Source organism: Pempheris klunzingeri, chromosome 18 (assembly GCF_042242105.1).
Source record: "Pempheris klunzingeri isolate RE-2024b chromosome 18, fPemKlu1.hap1, whole genome shotgun sequence".
Lineage (NCBI taxonomy): Eukaryota > Metazoa > Chordata > Actinopteri > Acropomatiformes > Pempheridae > Pempheris > Pempheris klunzingeri.
The window spans coordinates 17,179,670-17,186,180 of record NC_092029.1 but is presented as its reverse complement, the minus strand read 5'-3'; positions in this window follow the sequence as shown (position 1 = coordinate 17,186,180).

Sequence of the window (6,511 nt, the reverse complement as noted above, 5' to 3'; positions counted from 1 at the left end):
ATTAGCAGATAGGAGGGTCCATGACTCCCAATTAGTTTAGTGCTGATTAGCCTAATGACAATTTCACTTCATCTACATGTATTAGCGCACCATATTCTTTTACTACTTCTGTTCACATAAACATTATCTGCAAGGAACGTTCTCTTTCAACTTCTCCCTCTCTTTTTTTTCCCTTCCTCTTTATTTTACAGGTGTTATGGTCAGAAAGGACCATGAGCTAATTATGGCTAGAAGTAAACTCTTGTACCTGAGGTAAATTGCTGCTCAGGAGGACCATTCAGCATTACACCTTTGCTTCTTGCAGCGATGCTGTGGCGCTAAAATAAGTTGTTGTTTTGGTATATAATTATTTTATCATGATTTATATCAAGGGCAATAAAACCCATAATCAAAAGTTTGTTTACTTGCCAGCTAATCGTCTGTCATACCACATTATGCTGCAGTTTAATCAGGGGGAATTAGCGGTTCATATGCTGCCTACATGCTGTCAGAAATATAATGACTTTGTTGCCCATTACCCAAATCAATTCATATCTCTTCATTTTATTTGGTTACTGCAAATCAGGAAGCTATGTGTGTCTACATTTCTCAACAGAAACAGTAGGCATATTGTGTCTGAAAGTTTTATCTCCAAACTGAGCAGACAGCTGAATGCGCAACAAGTCAGTTTTACAGTCGATCTGAAATAGAGGAGCTTGTGAAGAGCACATGAAGGTAGCACTAATCTCAACCTTTGGTCCAGCCGGCTCATGTATCTGTCTACAGAATTACCAGCTATGTTTGTAACTCAAGTCTGTACATGACAAATAAATATAAGCTAGTTATAGTTAGCCTGATAAAAATAAAGAATCAGACATGTAGGTGAGGCTCTAAAGCTATATTTGACTGACATTTGACTTTGATTTAATGGCATCATCAGTGTAGAACTGAAATTTTAGTTTAAGATGACTTTAAGATAAATCCAGTTAATCCAGCATAAATAGTTGATTTTATCTATTTTTATCGGTTTTATCTGCAGACCATAGCTAACTAGCCAGCTAACTTGCTTTCTAGTGGGAACTACTAGTCCTCATGTAATATTAACCCCTCCATTAGTTATAAAACCAGCTAAAACATTTTCAGTACAACAGAGCAGGTGATGTCAAAGTAACGTTCATTGCGCGTTCATTAGGAATAAATCACGCGTTGATCTAGGCTCAAATCCTAAATATGTGATCTGCATTTTGTTTTTACAAAATTTAAAACAATGATGTTACCTTTGTGAAGCTGTTGCAACTCACTGTTTGTGTGTGTGGACAATTTCTTTCAAGAATCGTATAAAGCTGAGCATAAATATCTCATAAGTGATGAAGTTGGACGTCAATATTTCAAGAGCCTCTCCCACCATGAACATCTGAGCTTTAGTGCTTGACCAGAGTCCACCATACAAGAGTCTATGACAATATATGGAGCGTTTAGATGTTCATTCTTGATCTTGGGGAAAAATGCCTGTGACAAAACATAGTGAAATTGATAATAATAATAATGCATATTAGTTTAAAAACCTGACAAACTTCTGGTTTAATCTGTGTTAGCTTTGCACTATTTGTTCTTTTCATATGAGGGTTGGAAGCAAAGCAATATTTTATTTTAGATTTTCAGAGATCGTTTTCAATTATTTTAACTAAATATGGCGCATATCATTTTAGCAAATACAAATTCACTTACTTACATATAGTTTTAAGGACAAATCTGTATTTAATCTAGTTTTCAAATGTAGGCACATAAGTGAAAATGGATTCAGGGAACTAAATCATATTCAGCTTTGGTGCCTCGCTCAGCCTGGGGCAACCCTGATCTGTGGACCTCCAATATGTCTGCCAGAGGGTGCGTTACATCACCTGAAAAGGCCACGAAATATTGAAGTGGACTTCAGGACCAAGTTATGAGCCTAACTGGGGAACCTGAGAAGGATCTAAAAGGGGGTACTGGGACGTGAACATGTGGTGAAGGTACAACCGCATCTACATTATCTTAAACTAAGATGCACAAGCAGATGGTTTTTAAGGGGTTCAGTGTGGAACCAGGGGGTGCTCTGGGAGGCTGTTGAACCCCTGAACACTGAATTCTGTGTGTGTACACCGTATGTGTGTGTGTTGTCAGAGGGAGGTGTGTTGGGGGGTTAAACACAGCTATATTCTGTAGATAACAGGATTAGCTGGGAAGCGGATAATAAGTTAGCATTTCCTCCCTGCGGCGCTCTCTCCTCTCTCCTCTCTCTAATCCTGCAGCTTTGATGTCCCTGCTCCCATCAGGTATCTGGGCTGCTCTGGCCCCGGGGCCTCGGGGCCTCCAAATGCTCAGACACTGAGTTGTGTGTGTGTGTGTGTGTGTGTGTGTGCGTGCATGTTTGTGGGTGTAGATGTCTGCCTGTCTCTGTGTATATGTGTGTGTGTGTGTGTGTGTGTTCAGTGTCCTCATTAGTTCTGCCTGTTTACTAAAGTTGGCTTCTTGGGATGAAATCTGCTGTGCGGCCGCTCTGCCAGAGATCTGCTCACCATTTACAACCCTCTCTCTCCCTGCCAGGGTCTGACCCAGCAGAAAGCTGATGAGGCATCTTATCCTGGGCATTAAACTTCGAGACAACAACAATACGTCAAAAAAACAACCACAATGCTGTTTCAACAGCAAAGCAACGAGCAAATGTAGACATCTACAGAAAATAGTTTTCTTTACAAGATTTTTACATTGTATTATTAATAATATTCTATATTGCAAAGGAATTATCCATGTATAGTGATTTTCCCACCTATGATAGATGACTGCCCATGAGCTTTAGCTCAAAGCTATGTTTCATAGATCCTCAAATGATATGAGGAAACCTTGCGCCACCCCACAGTGGTGCTTCTTATCATTTGGGAAATGCCTCGGAAACAGACTGTCCAATTTCCCAATTGACAGTTTGACATTAACAGTCCCATACAATGCTAAATGCACTTTTAAAATGTCTTTTAAACATAAAATAGTGTCTGCAGTGTGCTTACAGACCGCCAAACTAAGAGAAAAGACAGTCCTCTCTCTTTTTCCTCTGCTCCATCTTTCGGTGAATGTTTGTGAAAACACACCGTTTGGAATTGGCTCCCCTTATGATGTCATCAGGGTGAACATGTGATCTCCTCCAGCCCTTCAGCAGGCCGACTGTCTCCATCCCCTGAAAACCTACGGAATCCACCTTGTTGTTTTTCCACACTAAGACCGGCTCTCTGTAACACCTAGATGTCTAGACCAGAGTAAAGCATGCAGATTGTTCTGTTCTTCTAAAACGGAGTGTTCAGACTGAAGCTGAATACGGCTGCAGCAGCAATGTCCGCTACGAGGAAAATGTAATTTTTAAACATTAATTTTTAAACATTAGTTGTTGTAGTAGGACTTCTAAATACAAGAATGAACTTTAAAATGAGCACAGTATGGGACCTTTAACAGTATGTGGAAAAACTGCTGCCTCCTCATCCAGTTCATTGAGGCTGTGGCTGCTGCTTTATGGTTTGAGGTCGTTGAGGTGGATGATAAAATCCTGTCTCAGAGTGCCGCTGTGCAGTGTTTCTCTTTCAGATAAAGCTTCAAACCAAAGGTTACTCAAACTGGACTTCCTTGATGGTATTTCACCCTCTCACCTGTAACACGCTGCCGTGGCCATGTGCAGCAAACGGCAGTAGTTATTTCTATCTAATGGGAGGGGTTATATGGGAGACTACTTCATGTCTGGGTGCAGTGGCTTCCTCATGTAGTCAATCAATCAATCATTATTTATATGGCGGCAATTGATAACAAAAATCATCTCAAGACACTTTCCATTAAAGACCAGGTGAAAACCAAACTCTTGAACTAAGAGAGACCCAATGATTCAAGAATTCAAAATTAAGGATACATTGTCAAGGATTCATCGTCATTGTGAGTTTGCCAGAGACTCCATAAAGTTACTGAGCCCATCCAAGAAATAGTCGTGGACATAAAGTTTTAATTTTTATGGATTAAACAAATGAGATATGTGTTAATTAGTGAGCTTCAGAGGTTTAGATGGATTTTGTTACCTTCAGACAGGCTAGCTGTTTCCCCGAGTCCAGTCTAATGCTAAACTGAGCTAACTGACTGCCCGCTCCAAGATGATAATAATATCCCATCAGCAAAGAAGTAAAAAGTTCTCCTCTTTCTGTAACGCAGATTATCTTAATTGTATATCTTAAACATCAGCAGACCAGAGATATATATATATAGACCTTATAGGGCTCTATACTCTCTGGCTGTTTAGAGTGCAGGATGTTAGAATGTATATGTCTATCTGTGTGTGTGGTAGGAGGGAAGAAATCGAGTCTGGGAGTGTGAGTCTAATTAAAACGATGAAAATAATTACTGATACAGGCTGACAGACAGCCTCGCCCTCAGACATCCTCAGTAATTAGTTAATTAACCAAACGCAAATTAGCAGCAAGAATTAGTCAGCCAGGCTTAACGGAGAAGATGGTGAGCCCTCCTCTCGCTTTCTGCTTTGCTACACTCTGCTCCGCCTTTGCTATCAGAGTGTGTGTGTGTGTGTGTGTGTGTGTGTGTGTGTGTGCACTTGCAGAGCTACACAAAACAGTTTTTTAAAAGTTAGAAATAGGACACGTCTGCTTTATTACACTTTATCACTACTTTGCATGACACAGTCGCAACATGGTATGTAATATTTTTATGCCTAAGTCAATTCATTTAAATTAAAAAGTGATTTCAGGATAATGAGGCAGTAATTTTCTCGGTTTTAGCCTGAAATAACAGGGATGCACTCGGAGTGAATGCTTGCATCTGTTCCCCTTCAACTCCCCTAAACTTGGATGTTTACGGGATAAAAGTGCTAATTTAAGAAATAAAAACATTGTTGTTCTCAAACAACTTGAAGCTGAAGTTTAAAAGCATAACGTCATCAAGGACACAGCAAATATTCTCTCCATTAGAAAGGAGGAGAATTAGGGAAAAAAAAAAACAATCAAGCTTCCTCATCCCTCCAGCTCACATGATCCAAACAAGCATGTGTAGCTCCTCTGAAGCCCTGCAGGTCATAAGAACAACCCCTCGGATCTACCACACTGAAGTCAAAATGATTTCATGAGCAGGGATGAATATTCGCCCACTGTTGGCTCCGGCGGCAGGGTTGGGGCTCACTGCTGGGAGCGGCTGGTATCCCTCTTGTTAACACTCACTTTGACTCGCCTGTGGCTCATTTTAGGCAAGATCTGAGAGAAAACAATGCTCCAACTGCACAACAACCCTCAGTCCTGGCACAGTATGGCCTTATACAGCACGCATAAATGTAAAAAAAAAAGGATCTGATGACATTCTTCTCCATTTTTTGTTATTCTCAAGCCCCATGAAAAGACCATAAACCAACATTGAACTGATCAAACTTACATAGCCTCGTATAGCTCAGTCTTCTGAGCCATAGAGCTTCATTGTTGTCCAAAAACTATTCAAAACACATCAATGAGCCACACAGGGGGACATGTTCCTTCCTTACAATGAACACACACACTGTCCTCTAGTTTGAGTGATGTTTGAAGTGAAGACACTCCTTTGCCTTAAAGAAATACAATAATATGAGACCTGTTTTTAGATATGTACATTTTCAGAAGCAATGAAAGGGCTTGCTGGGTGCCGTGGACAGGGCTGGGAAATTGGAAAGTACTGGGACTTGGACTTAACGCTCTGTTGGTTTGGTCTTTTCGTAGAATTTGTTGACAGTTAAATAAATGTTGAATATCACCAGCTTTATCCGTTAAAGACTTCTAAATGCAACGACACCAGGCATCAAAACCAAACTATTTTACTGGTGCAGTAGCCAGCGTCAGAAAGGCATCGAAAAAAAGGAATTGCTAAAATATACATTACATCCATCTATGCGTGTATACATGCATACATATCTACACATATCTACACATACATATATGCACACACAGATAGAACAGTTAATGGTTTTGTCATTGTGCATATGAATGCATACACACTAGAATTTATGTGTATCGCTGCGTATAGCAATATGTGTGTGCATCCTTGCTTGTAGCTTGAGGGAAAGGAGCCATGTGCACATTCAGGTCAGAGCTGTCAATCATGCCCTGTGTGTGTGTGTGTGTGTGTGTGTGTGTGTGTGTGTGTGTGTGTGTGTGTGTGTGTGTGTGTGTGTGTGTGTGTGTGTGTGTGTGTGTGTGTGTGTGTGTGTGTGTGTGTGTGTGTGTGTGTGTGTGTGTGTGTGTGTGTAATGACTCATAAGAGTAACTGAAAACCAGATTCAGCAGTAAGTGCTAGAAAAGTTTCTCCTCTGTCCATTAGCGCTGCAGGACTTTCCTCACACGTCCTGTGAGGTATAAGTGCAGTGAAGAGTCTAGATGTGGTCACAGTGACAGACGGGCCTTTTTTTTTTTCCCCCTCTTCCCACTGAAAGAAGTGCTGAAGCGGCCACCTGTCATCAAAACGTACGTGCACTTTTGATGCAGAGATGACA